This window comes from Calidris pugnax, unplaced genomic scaffold (assembly GCF_001431845.1).
Source record: "Calidris pugnax isolate Ruff unplaced genomic scaffold, ASM143184v1 scaffold292, whole genome shotgun sequence".
Classification (NCBI taxonomy): Eukaryota; Metazoa; Chordata; class Aves; order Charadriiformes; family Scolopacidae; genus Calidris; species Calidris pugnax.
This window is the reverse complement of record NW_015091082.1, coordinates 200,382-215,914: the sequence shown is the minus strand read 5'-3', so window position 1 is coordinate 215,914 and position 15,533 is coordinate 200,382.

The window sequence follows — 15,533 nt, the reverse complement described above, 5'->3', positions numbered from 1 at the left end:
TCTATCCCTGTCATTGAATAATCTGCTTTAACTTTGGAGATTTAAGAGTGGATATCTACTATTATATTAAAATATATGAATAAAGGAGAAGGACAGACAGACAAAACCAATTAGTATCCTGGAAATTAATACACTGAAAAACAAAAGAAAGAGTTGTTTGTTGTTTTTTTTTTTTTTTCTTTTTGGGGGGATCCTTCACGTTTTGTGCTCTGAGCCACAGAAACGCACTGTCCCCGGGGTGACAGCAAACCCGTGTGAGTGGCCGGTGTGCCCATGGCACAGCCAGGCTCAGAGACAAATATCAGTGCAACAGGTACTGTGACACACGGCCCTCCTTTTGCCGCCCAAAAACGCATGTTTTTTAGAGCAAACGACACTTGTGAGAGTGTGTAGCCCCAGGGAAACACATGCTGGTGCCCTCCCAGTCCTACGGGTGATGGTGCCGAGTCAAAGCGTAGGCAAAATGATGCTTCTTAACGGAACTCTCCGCAATTAACAGGTGATTTTTTGACGGGCACAGGAGGATTTATTCAATAAGTCAGCCTTGAGCATCTCAGAGATTACCACAAGTGAAAAACAATTATGTACTTAAACAAGAAGGGGAAAATTTTTAAAGGCATATTTAAAGTTATCTAAAAGTGTGCCACCACTCAGAGGAGAGTTGTCCCTGCAGGGGTGGGGAAAAAAATATGTGTCATTGGTGGTTAGGGTGGCTCTTTGCTGGAAATGGTGGTTTCAGGCTTTGTGGGCTGGGGTCATGCGGGGTGAATGCTTTCCGTGGGGAAAAGAAATAAAGCTCAGCTGAGGACAAACGGTTTTGGGGTCCCTTAGGTGAAGGAAACTCTCCCAATATTGTTTAGAAGGGAAAATGGCAAGAAAACAAATCTTTCAGGACTTTTCCACCCAAAAGCCCAGAAGCATGCCCAGCTCGTCGGGCAGGGAGAGGTAGACCCACCTCTGCCTGCTTTTTGCCACGAGGCTTTGGGGGTGCTTTTTTTTTTTTTTTTTTTTTTTTTTTTTTCTTTCCTAAGCAACATTGAATACAATGCCGTATCCACGCTGGAAATTTCTTTTGCAAGTGAAAGCCTGCCAAAAGAGATGTATGATTTAGCTCTTTCAAATTTCTAAATATACACTTGCATGCAAATGTATAACTTAAAATTATAAATTTAAATGCGCATTTCCCCTTTGCTGATTTTAGGAGTGCTTTCCTTAAGCCAGGAAACATTATCCTCATTATTTGACCGAAACGTGTAAGAATTTCACTGCCTATAGAATAAATGTTCTGGCTATTTAAGGCATCTTGGGGGAAAAAAAAAAAAAAAACAACCCAAAAAAACCCCCCAACTCTCTATACTACTCTCTTGGCTTCATTTCACAACAAACACATCATTTCCGAAGACTGGCGTAGAGCAGGAGCTGAATTTCAAGTCTAAAAGCATAGATTTCATGTCTAAAAGCAGATGGTTTATTCCCTGGCCGGGAAAGCTGAGCGGAGCCGGCTGCTCCTCGTGCCCGGGGCAGAGCCCAGCTGTGGGACGGATCCTGCTCCTCACTCCCAGCTCTGGATTTGCACCTTTCCTTTGGATTTGATACCAGAAGGGATGAGGATGCCTGGTCCTTTGTCCCCTGTGCCTGTCCCTGGCACGGTTTGGCCTGTCCCCGAGCCCAGGTTCAGCCCTTGGTGCCCCACGTGCTTTTTTAGGTGGTTTAAAAGGCAATAAGCCCTCACCCTGCAAAAGCTTCTCCTTTTAGATTTAGCATTCCAGGAGCTCTCATCATCCCTTTCTGCAAGCAGGAGTGTCTCTGCCTGCATGGCCCCACGTCCCCAGGCTGTTTTGGTGTCCCCAGGCTGTTTTGGTGTCCCCATGTGATGATGCTCAGCATCTTACGCGTCCCTGCCCCGGGGCTCTGAGCATCCCAGTGTCACGGTTCCCTGTTCTTTTCCCTGTCTGTCCTAAAACCACACATCCCCTGGGCCCAGTCTCATCCACCTTGTTCCCACCTACTCCTCATGCCGGAACCGGGATCAAACCTCCTGGGAATGGAAAATTCCCCTCTGGGGCACGGCAGGCCCTTTATTCTGGGTCCTAAGGGTGCTGGCTGTGCCTGCAGCAGCAGCACTAACCCCCTGCCTGGAGCTGTGCCACCGAAGGATGCTCCAGGTGTTAATCACAGGACTATTTTGATCCCTTCCTTGTGGGAAAATTGCTTCGACGATTTTTTTCTTCTTTTTTCTTTTTTTTTTTTTTTTTCTTTTTTCTTTTTTTTTTTTTTTGATGTAAGCAAAGCTGGAGTAATTACCGAGGGGAAAAAAAAAATTAAAAAAAAATTAAATCTTAACATTTATGTGAAAAAGATCTCATGATGATTAAATATTTCAATGGGTTGCTCTTTAGTAATGCAAAACTAATCAACTTCCAGATGATATTTAAAAAGGAGAGAACGGTGTATGGCTTAATATCATAATTTCAATAGGCCAGGGTTTAGAAGACAGCTAATTATAAAATAATCCTTTTATGTTGTGTAAAACATAATTTTAAAGCAGGCACTCGCTACAAACACGGGGTTTCCTTATTGCTGGAGGTAATTAGCTGGGTGCTGATTTAAAATGTGACTGTGAGCGTGGAGGAGCTCCCGGGATGCGCTGAGCTGATGGAGTGGCTTTTGGGGTGAAACCTCCCCTCTTTGGGTTCGGGTTGGGGCTGTTGTACCCCAAAGGGTGTTCTGGCAGCGCCGGGGTCTCACCGGGGCAGCTGGAAAGAGGGATGGAGACGTGCCTGAGCCTGGTGCCAGGGTGCAGTTCGGTGAGAAAAGGCGTGATAAATGATCCAGGCTTGGCTTTGCATGGGCGGGGGGGATGCTCTCTGAGCAGCAGGATCCTGGCAGGATGCTCCCCAGGCCCCTGCCCCTCCTGCAGGCAGCTCTGCACAACAGGCAGCACCATCTCCCGGCCAGGAGCACAGCCACAAACCCCACAGCACCCCGCTTTTTGGGGCAGGAGACCCCCCCCTCAGCACCCCGCGTTCGGGGCAGGACCGTGGGGGGTACCCCCTTTCCCCAGCCTCACAGCCAGGGTCTCACCCCTGCGGAACCCTCACCAGCCCCAGCAATTAACTGGAGCCATAATTAAGGCCCGCTCTGGGGCATCCCTGCCCTTCCCATGGGCAATTTTCCCCAGGTTTTGCAGTTTTATGGCTCCGTTTTTCCTCTCCGGAGAGCGGCAGAACGGGTGGTGGGAGCAGCGGCGAGTGAAAAATTAATTAACCTGGAATTTCTTCCCTCCCTCCCCCCGGAGCCGGGCGGGAAAATATCCCCAAACGCCCCCAAATATCAAGCCAACACAAGGATTTAAGGGGCTGGGTGGGAGCAGCAGGAGGGGAAAAAAAACCCACCCCAAACCCTGTGAAGGGCATGGCACATGGCAGCGCGGCTCCGACTCGTTCCCTGAATTATAAATACTCGGGGGTATATTTAGGCACACTCTGCTTCTGCCAGCCCGATAAGCGCTGCGGCACGGCGTGTTGGCGTGGGGCTGCTTTCCTGCTGCCCCCCCTTTGTCACGTAAAACGGGGACCTGCCCCCCCTTCTCCCTGCCCCGCAGCCGGGAGGAGGATGCTCAGCCCGGGGTGGGGTGTGTGTCAGCAGCCATGCCCCTCCCTCCCAGTTACATCCCATGCATATTTCATGGCCAATAATGGGATTTTGCTGTCGATTGCGTTTCCCCCGGGTTTCTTTCCACCCTGCTAGGTTTTCGGGTTGAATAAATGTAAGTCTTTGGGATCCCTCCAGCTGCGGGGAAAGGAGTTTTCCTGGTGAGCCGGGCCGTGTCCCGTGGGTTGGTGGTCAGTGCTGGTGGCCGTGCAAATCCCCACCCCAGGAAATCATCTCCCTGAGCCTCTCCAGGACTCTGACTGCCCGCTGAACCCTGGCTGGGTGTCCTCATCTGTGGTGGCCTTTGGCTGAGAGGGATGGGGGACAGGGATGGGGGACAGGGATGGGGGACAGGGATGGGGGACAGGGATGGGGGACAGGGATGGGGGACAGGGATGGGGGACAGGGATGGGGGACAGGGATGGGGGACAGGGATGGGGGACAGGGATGGGGGACAGGGATGGGGGACAGGGATGGGGGACAGGGATGGGGGACAGGGATGGGGGACAGGGATGGGGGACAGGGATGGGGGACAGGGATGGGGGACAGGGATGGGGGACAGGGATGGGGGACAGGGATGGGGGACAGGGATGGGGGACAGGGATGGGGGACAGGGATGGGGGACAGGGATGGGGGACAGGGATGGGGGACAGGGATGGGGGACAGGGACGGGGAGCGCAGCCCCAGCATCCCCCGTGGCTCCCACCGGGGACCGCCAGCATCCCTTCCCGAGGGATGGGAGAGCAAATTTCTCCAAACATCCTCCCCATGGTCCCAATCCGTTAATAGCCCGCTAATCCTCTTACGGGGGTCAGCCTGGGTCACCCGTAGGAGCCTTTGTGCAATGCCAGGGAGGAGAAACGCGTTTTCACTGCGGCGGTGAAACTCCAGTGCTTGTTGGGTGCCGCTGCCTCGGGGACGGGGCAGGGACCAACACTCATGGCACCTCCTCTGCATCCCAGCTCCTGCCCCCTCTGCCCTTTTGGGGAGCTCTCTCCCAAGGGCAGCCCCCCATTCGAGCATCCTCTGGCCTCCACAGCCTATTTTGGGACCCGTTAAGCAGCACGCTCCGCCTCGGCTCTATTAATAATGCCGCGATCCTGCCCAGCCCTCTCCCGTTAAACGGGTTAAGCTCCCGTTTAATGCTGGGCCGGCGCCAAGCGAGCCTCCGGGAGGATGGAAATGAAGATGAGGATGAGGATGGTTAGGTGGCTGGTTGGGGTCACCAGCCCCGATGAATCTTCAGGAGGCATCCAAGCCCCTGTGGTCCCCTGGGGCTGGGCAGGGCTGGCTGGGTGCGTGTGGGGTCCTGCTCCCTGGGTCTCACTGCCGGCGGCACAGCATCCCGTGGGATGAGGGTTGATGATCTGGTGCAAGAGGGCTGCACCTTAATATATCTATAATGTCTTCCTAAAGCACCTACTTTTCCCGGCAGGAAGAGGAAAACGAAGTGCGAACTCCAAAGCGACCTGGATTTTGTGGCAGCATCAGGTGCTGAGTGCCAGGAGATGGAAAAGAGCCGTTTCCCATCTTATCCCAAACGTTGGGGTTCGGTGACATCGCTGATGAGGTGCGGGGTGATGCAGGGATGCCACCGCGCCGTGACCGTGCCCTAAGATGCAACCCTGGCAGGTGGGCTCTCCCGGCCCTGAAACCCAAACCCAGCCCAGCCCTTTCCCTGGAAGGCAGGAATTTGCCCTTTTTTTTTTTTTTCAATCTGCAAGACCTTGACAGTGCCAGCTCGGGGCATTATTTACATTTTTCCAGAAGCTGTTGTGGTTGCAGAGGTTTGGGGTGCCCCCCCCCCCCCCCCCCCAGCCGACTGCCCCAGGATGGGCTGGGGTGATGCTGCAGCCTCAGCAGAGACTTTGAGGGGTGTCAGCCCCCCTCTCCGGGGCGTGAACGGAGGCTGTCACCAGCTTTAACACCCCCAGCAAAAACGAGCTGCTTCATCTCAACATATTCACTTCTTTTTTTTTATTATTTTTTTTTTAATTTTTTTTTCTTTAAGGAGGCAACTCCATTTCTGCGGGTTGCTCGAGCAGCGCGCGGCATCTGATTATTAAAAATGCTGCTGGCAGCCAGCCCGCAGCCTACTCAAGGCATTAATCTTCCCTGACAGATGCTGACGAGGAATCGCTCCGGCAGCCAGGACCGGCTCCTCTTGCCCAACGCGCTTCATCCCTTAAAAGCTGGGTATTATCCCCATTACGGGCCGGCGGGAGCCGGGGGCTCCGGTGCCACGTCGCCAGGTGATGCCGAGCCGGACCGGCGGCAGGACAGACATCCCGGACGGACCGACGGCCGCGGGCGATGCTGGGCACACCGGGAGACACTGCGGGCATCAGGCAAGCGTTTTCGAGTCACAGCATCGTGGGTTTTCTTATTTTTTTTTTTTCATTTTTTTTCCTCACACAGAAATAGGCAGAGTCATGTCAAGTTGGACGGTTCACGAATTCCTGTTTTGTTCATCACTTTTTTTAGGAAAGGGAAAAAAAAAAAAATCAATTTTTTTTCCCCCCAACTCTTTCACGCCAGTTATCTCAGAAGGATTTTACACTTTTTCTGTACTGACATTTCCTTGCCAAATATACACCGAGTCAATTTAAAGAATGAATTTGGGCTGCAAAATGAAACATTTCACCTGATTCAGTTGTCCCTTTCTTGTACCAAGCCCAACTGAACTTTTTATATCTCCATTTTGCCCCAAAAAGAAACTCTTTTCCACAAGTTTTTTCTTACCTTATGATCTGAAGAAACCTGTTCCAGTTGCTGTTCCACCGTGCATCTATTAGGGGTGCAAATATAATACATGAGCAAGCGAGTAATCACAGAATTACAGAATCCCATGTGGTTGGAAGGGACCTCTGGAGATCATCTAGTCCAACCCCCTGCCAAAGCAGGGCCACCCAGAGCAGGTCCCACAGGAACGTGTCCAGGTGGGTTTGAATGTCTCCAGAGAAGGAGACTCCACCACCTCCCTGGGCAGCCTCTGCCAGGGCTCTGCCACCCTCACAGCAAAGAAGTTCCTCCCCGTGTTTAGGTGGAACTTCTTATATCCAAGCTTGTGCCCATTTCCTCTTGTCCTGTCCCTGGGCACCACTGAAAAAAGACCAGCCCCGTCCTTTTGAATAAATACTCTTTAAGTATTTATAAGCGTTGATCAGATCCCCCCTCAGCCTTCTCTTCTCCAGACTAAAGAGACCCAAGTCCCTCAGCCTCTCCTCAGAAGGGAGATGCTCCAGGCCCCTCATCATCTCTCTCACCCAGACAGGACAAAAATACCTGTTTCTGGTGCTCGCTGGGACTTTTTGAATATTTGAGACCTCTCAGCAGTGTCAATCAGCCAGTTATAGAGGAAAATCCAAGGAATATCATCTTGGCGTTTCAGCAGAGCTGGGACACCTCCTGGAACAGGAACCAGTGGGGAGCTCAGATGAAGGTTCGAGTCTGGAGTTGCCGTCCCCTACCCCGAGCCCTGAAAAAAAGCCAAAAAACCACCAAAAAAAAGCCTGAAAGGAACCCATGCAGGTGGTGGGGGCAGAGCTCACAGGGTTCCCCCCCTGCCAATGCATCCCCTGGCTTGCGGGGGGAGCAGCAGGGATGTGACCAAGGCCATGGGGGCAGTCGGTGGCAGTATCAGTGCCATCTTTCTGAGCAGTCTCCCATTGCCAGGAAAGCAGATGGGAGGAAACCAAACTGGGGCTGGCACCTCGGGGGAGCTTTTCTAGCCCTAACTGGGGGGTGGCTGAGGAGGGGCACTTCTTCCCCCCCCAGATCCCAGGGCCCCTTGGAAAGAGTGTGTGGCCACGTCAGCCCCATCTGCCCAAATGAAGGATGGAGGTGAAGCAAAGCCATAAATACTCAGGTACTCATCGCCTTCTCTTTGCCACAAGGCTGGGTCCATCTCCAGCCCAAGGGCTGCTGGACACCCATGGGTGCTGCAGAAGACCCCCTGGGTGCTGACGGGGGCGGGTGGCCTTGCTGGGGTGCAGCAGGCGCCAGGCAGCCCCAGTTTATCAGTGGGGCAGATAGAGCAGGACCGCCGTGTCCTTGGGGCTTATCAGACCTTGGGGAGCTTCCCCTCCCTCCAGCCGGCCGCTGGCTGGCTGCGGTTCTTCTGCCCTTCTCCTTCACCCAGCACCCACATAACATCGAATCTTAGAATCATAGACTGGTTAGAGTTGGAAGGGACCTTAGAGATCATCCAGTTCCAACCCCCCTGCCCTGGGCAGGGACACCTCCCACCACACCAGGTTGCTCCAAGCCCCCTCCAACCTGCCCTTGAACCCCTCCAGGGATGGGGCAGCCACAGCTTCTCTGGCCAACCTGGGCCAGGCTCTCACCACCCTCACAGCAAAGAATTTCTTCCTGGTATCTAATCTAAATCTCCCTTCTTCCAATGTAAAACCGTTACCCCTTGTCCTGTCACTGCACTTCCTGACAAAGAGTCCCTCCCCAGCTCTCCTGGAGCTCCCTTCAGATATTGGAAGGCTATCATAGAATGGTTTGGGTTGGAAGGGACCTTTAAAGGCCACCTAGTCCAACTGTGATGAGCAGGGACATCTTCAACTAGACCAGGTCGCTCAGAGCCCCATCCAGCCTCACCTGGGATGTTTCCAGTGACGGGGCATCCACCACCTCTCTGGGCTAACGTCCACCTGTGGAGTAAATCAGGTGGCGTTTGCAGAGCACAGGTGATGGTGGGTCCATGCACTGGTGGGCACAGACCACGCTGGGGGCTGCGCACCCCATGGAGGAGCTGTGCCTTCCCAGGTAAAACTTCCCCCCACCCACTGCCCTGGCAAAGCTACAAGCAGATGGATAAACAAAACAAAACAAAACAAAATAGTAAAACCATCTCTATTTTGGCTAAGTCAAATGCAGAGGTGCAGGTGGGACCCACCTCCCCAGCCTGGGCCATGGGCATCCCCTGGGCACCAAGTCCCCAGGAAGGGGGTGAAGGTGGTCATCACCTCTAATGGCATGTTTTGGTAATTCAGGGCCTTTTTGTCCCTCAGCTCTCCTTAGGTGATGGCTCTCCCTGCCGCAGAGCCCCGGTTTTACAGAAGCCAAGTTTTGCATCCTCAGGCGGGAGGAAGCATCCTCGCCTGTGATGGCCGGTGAGAAAATTAGCCCCATGATTTGCCAAAGAGGCCATTTCCTTAAGGAAAATCCCGCCCCCGCCGCAGCAGCCCCCTGTCCCACTGCCACCAAGTCACTGCTAAGGACTGAGCCTGCCCTGGCACTTGCTGTGGGTGGCAGGGGACAGCTTTGCTGGCTGCCCCATCCCAGCTCCTGGTTAAAAAGCCAGGCTGACCATCTTGAACGACCTCATCAAGTGATCCATTTGGGATCACGCTGAAACTACGGCTTCGCCGGTTAGAGACAGCTTTTGCACCGGTTTGATTCCTTCTCCTGAACCCTTCCTCTCTGGATTACACCTGGATTTTAGGGGGAGGTCTTTTTTGGCTGGGTTTTAATCTCTCGGAGCTCAAACTCCGCGAGCATCCTCCATCCGTGGTGGGCGCAAGGTCTTCTGAGTCCCGGGAGCCCCAGGGCTGCCATGGTTGGGATACTGGGGGATTTTCCAGTGCTGGGAAGAGCTGGGATTTGGGAAGGTGCCCAGCTGCCTCCCGGTGGGACACGCTGCCCCTCTCGCACCTTCGGAGTGGTGCCCGTTTGAGTTTCTCCATGCTCTGGGCTTCTACAGGGCTTTGATGCCACTTCCATCAGGGTGTGGAGTGACTCCTATTCCCGTGTCTTGGAGGACTTTATCAACGGGGAGAGCCCTTTGTTCTGGGAACAACAGAAAGAAAAATGAATGCGTCAGCTCTGGTGCATTATTCATTTAGAAATAAGCCTCTGAAGTGACTTTTTTTTGTTATTGTTTTCTTCATTTCTGCTCTCCAAGATGCCTTCATTTCTATTCCCCCCCTGCCTTTAAAACTCCAAACGTGGCTTTAAACAGGTCAGAACTGAAACCAACTCCTTCCAAAACGAAGCACTTCCCATCCCACGAAGCAAATCTCCTGGCTCTGAACTTAAAGCTGTGAAAAGAAAATAAAAATTTAAAAAAAAAAAAAAAAAAAAGCCAATTCAAAGCCCAAACATTATTCCCCATCAGTTTTTGCAGCACGGCCGTTTCCCGTGCTGGCCATGCAGGTGTGACACAAACACCCCTCGTTATGTGCCTAATTACCCCCTACCCAGAGTTTGCCAGCTTTGGGGGTGGGGGGGTATTTATTTTTGCTCCTGGCCTATGGCAAGACAAGCTTATAAACTTGTGATTTTTTTTTTTTTTAATTTGTTTATTTTTTTTTCTTGCAGGGAGGTTTGCTGCCGGCCGGTTGGCGTTTGCCGGTCCATGCTGCCATCTTCAGCATCGCACAGGAGGAGCCAGCTCTGCCTCCCCGCTTGTCTCCTCCAGCTGCAGGAACCAGCTCTCCGGTTTCTCCCACCCGTTAACGCAGTAGCATTAGTCGCTGGTACGTTAATTCAGTTATTAATGAGGAAATCCCATCAGGGGGTCTGCTTGGCCAAGGGAGGGGGAGCCAGGGCTAGCAGGAGCTCTGTGATGATGGCCACTCGCCGGTGGCCCAGCTGAGAGCTGGGGTGGGGGGGCTGACAAACACAGCACAGCTTTGTAACCAACTAAAAAAAAAAAAAAAAAAAAATCCCCAGAGGGTTAACGCGACACTGCTGGAATATTATATATTAGATGGAGCATTTCATACACTAACTGAGCATTACAAAAAAAAACAAAAAACAAAAAACAAAAAAAAAATCCCCAGAGGGTTAACGCGACACTGCTGGAATATTATATATTAGATGGAGCATTTCATACACTAACCGAGCACTGTAATCACAGAATGGTTAGAGTTGGAAGGGACCTTAAAGATCATCCAGTTCCAACCCCCCTGCCCTGGGCAGGGACACCTCCCACCACACCAGGTTGCTCCAAGCCCCCTCCAACCTGCCCTTGAACCCCTCCAGGGATGGGGCAGCCACAGCTTCTCGGGGCAACCTGGGCCAGGCTCTCACCACCTTCACAGGAAAGAATTTCTTCCTGGTATCTAATCTCAATCTCCCCTCTTCCAATTTAAAACTCTTACCCCTTGTCCTGTCACTGCACTTCCTAACAAAGAGTCCCTCCCCAGCTCTCCTGGAGCTCCTTCAGATATTGGAAGGCTATCATAGAATGGTTTGGGTTGGAAGGGACCTTTAAAGGCCACCTAGTCCAACTGTGATAAGCAGGGACGTCTTCAACTAGACCAGGTCGCTCAGAGCCCCATCCAGCCTCACCTGGGATGTTTCCAGTGACGGGGCATCCACCACCTCTCTGGGCTACTGTCCACCTGTGGAGTAAATCAGGTGGCATTTGCAGAGCACAGGTGATGGTGGGTCCATACACTGGTGGGCACAGACGTGCAGTGTCCATACACCCACCAGCCCCGGACCCAAAGCTGCTCTACCCCCACCATCACTCCATTGACTCTACAACCCTGGGACCAAGCCAGGGGGCTCTGCGGCTCCTTTTCCCAGTGCAGGCTTGGACCACCTACTTTTGGAGGTACTTGCTTTGGAGATATCTGCTTTCCAGCAGGTAGTGGCTGGAGATTAATTTCAATTCCCTTTTCAGCCACTGAGAGCAGTTCCTGGAGGTGGGAAATGGCTGACGGGCTGGGATCCTGCATCCATCCTCCCTGGTGATGCTCCACGCTGCTGTCACCACTGCTGCTATTAATCACGGCTGCACTAATGAAGTTTAATGGTCTGGGATCTCTTCTAATTACGTGTTCCCCAAACACAGGTCTGCCTGTGCCTTTGCCGAGGGAACTCGGTGCGGGGGATTTAAATTCCACGCTACCAGTGGCTCAGATTTCTAAATTGGCTTTGTTTTCATGGATGGTTTTAGACAAACTCCCGTGTTTCCTCCAAGCAGGATGACCGGGCAGCAGGACACTCTTAGTCACAGAGCATTTCAAGGGAGACTTATATTTGTCTCAAATATTTAATGGAGTGATTTGCAAATGATAATTCCATCCAGTCCTGGGTATGGGATCAAAATCCAGAGCCCTGCACAGCTCCTTGCAGCCGTGGCCCCCGGGGACCATGGAGCCACCCTGATTGATGCAAGGAAGATTTGGGGCCACATCCCTCAGGAATCCTACTTTGGTTTAAGAGCCCAGAGCTTGGCTGTGGGGTGTGCTTGCTTTGCCAACAGCTGGCATTAAGGTCTCTAAAAGACAGCCAAATAGGCTTAGTTTTGTTGTTTTTTTTTTTCTTTAGCCACCAACCCTGCGACTGCTTACAAGGGGTGTTTAGTTCTTGTAGCCGCAGGACACGAAAGGCGGTCGCAGCCTGTAGCACCCCCCCAGCACAAGCGCTCTCACAGCATCCCAAACGCACAACTTTTTTAGGGAACAGCAGGAAGGCTTCCAAAGTTTCTGACGGCGATGCTGTCCCACACTTCTGGAGGCTGGTCAGGTGCCTCAAATGATTAAAAAAAAAAAAAACATTATTAAAACTTGGGTGGGGAAAAGCTCAATGGTGTCATCCTGAACGATGTCTTAATTTTCTTTGTCTTTGCCAGTAGTTTACAAAGCAGCCCCAAGTTGCTCAGACTTTTAAGACTCCCCAAGACGGGGCTCTTAATGGGGTCGGGGACTTTGTTTCTGGTTTGCCCAAAGGAGGTGGATCGCAGGGGCGAAGGGGCAGCCGGAGGAGCTGCTCCCTTCCTGGGGGGACAAGCGGAGCGCTCGCACAAAACTCCTTTACAAACTTGTGGGGGTTTGAGGTTTGTTTGGCGTTATTTCCCTCCCTTTCCCCTGCTCTTTGTATTCGAGCACTAAATCAACACCATATGACGGCTGCTTCATTTTCCCATTAGCGCAGCCCCGTTGACTGTCTCATTTCCCAGCGTCACGTTGCAGCCCTCTTGCTTCTCCAGCACCGCCCCGGCAGCCAGGATCTGTGTCTCTCACCATCGAGGCTCCACTTTCCACACTGGAAAAATACCCAATTTCCCTCCTGGGGGTGAATTTCTGGATTCCAGGAGACCGTGTGGCTGCTCTGTCCATCAGGGCTTGCTTGTCGAAGGCTCTGCTTTAGGGACTGCGCTGCACCCAGTGCCCCCCCAAGCCCCAGCTCGGCTGTGGGCTCTGTTCACAGAATCACAGAATCCCATGGGGTTGGAAGGGACCTCTGGAGATCATCCAGTCCAACCCCCTGCCAAAGCAGGGCCACCCAGAGCAGGTCCCACAGGAACGTGTCCAGGTGGGTTTGAATGTCTCCAGAGAAGGAGACTCCCCCACCTCCCTGGGCAGCCTCTGCCAGGGCTCTGCCACTCTCACAGCAAAGAAGTTCCTCCTCAGGTTTAGGTAGAACTCCTTATCCTCAAGTTGGTGCCCATTTCCTCTTGTCCTGTCCCTGGGCACCACTGAAAAAAGACTGGCCCCATCCTCCTGACGCCCTCCCTTTAAGTATTTATAAGCATTGATCAGATCCCCCCTCAGCCTTCTCTTCTCCAGACTCAAAAGACCCAAGTCCCTCAGGCTCTCCTTGGAAGGGAGATGCCCCAGGCCCCAAATCATCTTTGTGGCCCTCTGCTGTCCCTCTCCAGCAGTTCCCTGTCCTTCTGGAACTGGGGAGCCCAGAACTGGTCCCAGTGCTCCAGATGGGGCCTCCCCAGGGCAGAGCAGAGGGGCAGGATGACCTCCCTCCACCTGCTGGTCCCACTCTTCCTGATGCCCCCCAGGATGCCATTGGCCTTCTTGGCCACAAGGGCAAGGGTTCATGGTCATCCTGTTGTCCACCAGGACTCCCAGGTCTTTTTCCTCAGAGCTTTTCGTCCCTTGGTTGTCACCCCTCAGTGGGACACAAGATTAGGTTCTGTCATCCAGCAGCCACCCAGGGGGGTCCATCCCTGAGCCCCATCTCCCTTATCTCCACCACACTGTGCATTTCTGATATGTGCAATGTTGTCCACCAGCTTCTGCCCTGCCTCTAGCACAGGCTTTTTCATCGGGTGATAATTTTATCTATACGTTGTGCAACGCACTCAAACCCAATTCATTTACTGCTGCGGGTTCAGGTCACCCTCTCCTGGAAAGCAGTATCTCCAGGCTTTTCCATCCTCCTCCCTGCAGTACCACGGGTGTCCTGGGTAGGTTGGTCCTTTGGTGGACCATGAGCATCATTACTGACCCCCTGGCTGCCCTGTTACCTGCCCCACACACCGAGCCACCCCAGTGATGCTTTCGAAGAGTGAGGGCGGGGATTTAGGGGTGGTGAAGAGGGGTCTACCCCCTACCCCAGGGCGATGCCTCTCTCTGGTTGCTCCAACTCCACCCCAGGGTGGCACCTGCCCTGTCCACCTTTGCTTTTTATGCAAAAGAACATCCGTTGGTTGGTGTTGCCAGAGCCACTTGGTGCTGCAGAGGCATCCAACATCCAGGCAGAAGTTCTGGTCAGACAGAAAAGGCGCAGAAAAGAGGGAACCAAGAAGAGAATTTCTCTGGAGGGGCCTGGCTGAGGAAGCTCACATACGTCACCAGTTTCCAACTGGGATGAGCCAGCCAAGCCCTCTGCTGGTACCGCTCTCCTGAGGTGGCTGGAGACACCCCAGCAGACATGCTGACGTGGAAGACTGCCAATCTCCAGCCATTGCAGCGCGTGCATAAACCCAGATTCAAAACCCTGGTCAGATTAGAGATGGAATTAGGGTGGAAGACAGCAAAGCGGTGATGAACACATTGAGACAGGAGGGGAGACAATGTTTTGTTTCCGAGCTGCGTAAAGTTTGGCTCTTGAATTTTGCAAATAAGCCTCAAAGAGTGTTTTGATGAGGGCCCACAGCCCCCACCGAGCCATTCCCCGCTCGGTTCCAAGCCGCATCCCCTCCTCGGAAAATGAGGCCTCAATAAAATGTTAGTAAACAATTTTCAGTGCTGGAAAAAATTATTTACAACTCAGCGGGGAGTAGCCCAGACATTAAATAGCTTCTAAATGCTGTGGGAATCAACAGCAAATGGCACCTTCTAAAAGCCCAGTAGGATTTGGAACCGCTGGTTGGAAGGGTCCAGGCTGCAGGGAGCGACGCTGCTGCTGACAGGGATTTGGAGAGGACACCTTGCTGGGGGACGTGGGACACGGCCTCCTGCAGCACAGCGTTATAGCTGGGTGTTATGGATTGAAGAACTCACGATTTATTGTCTTTTAGACAATTATTGTCTCCCCACCCGGGAAGGGGACCTGGGTAAAAACAAGAAAACACAAGGGTTGAAATATAAACAGATTTAAGATAGAGTAAGACTAGATAATTAACATTAATAACACTAAAGATCCAGTATTGATCTCGATATTGGTATAAAACCCAGGAGGAGTGTCCCCATCCCGTTCCACGCCAGGGACAGCCCATGTGGGACACTGCCAGCGGGAGGAAGGGAAGGGCTCAGGGCTCCGACACCGGGGCAAGGAGTGGAGGGATCCCTCCATCAAGGGAGAGACACAAACTCCTCAGCAAACGTTGTAATTTATAATAAATGTGATGTTCATGGTGTGAAATAACCCCGTTGGCAGCTTGGGCCAAGTGCCTGGGTCTCGTTCCTCCTTGTCCCCACTTGTGGGAAGCTCCAAAACACCCAGACCTTGAACCCCGCACCCAGAGCTGGCTGTGAAGGGAATGTTGTCACCAATTCACACCCTGGAGCCTTCTAAAAGTGCATTTTTCCCAGGCGTTAGAAGAGAAATTAATCCGTGTCACCCAAACCAGCTTTTTTTCCCCCCATTCTTCCAGGCGCTGGTCCCGGGGTGGCTGTCAGCCTGCAAACACCCCCCCCCCCACCCCCCGACCGCGGGGGCCCCCCCCCCCCCGC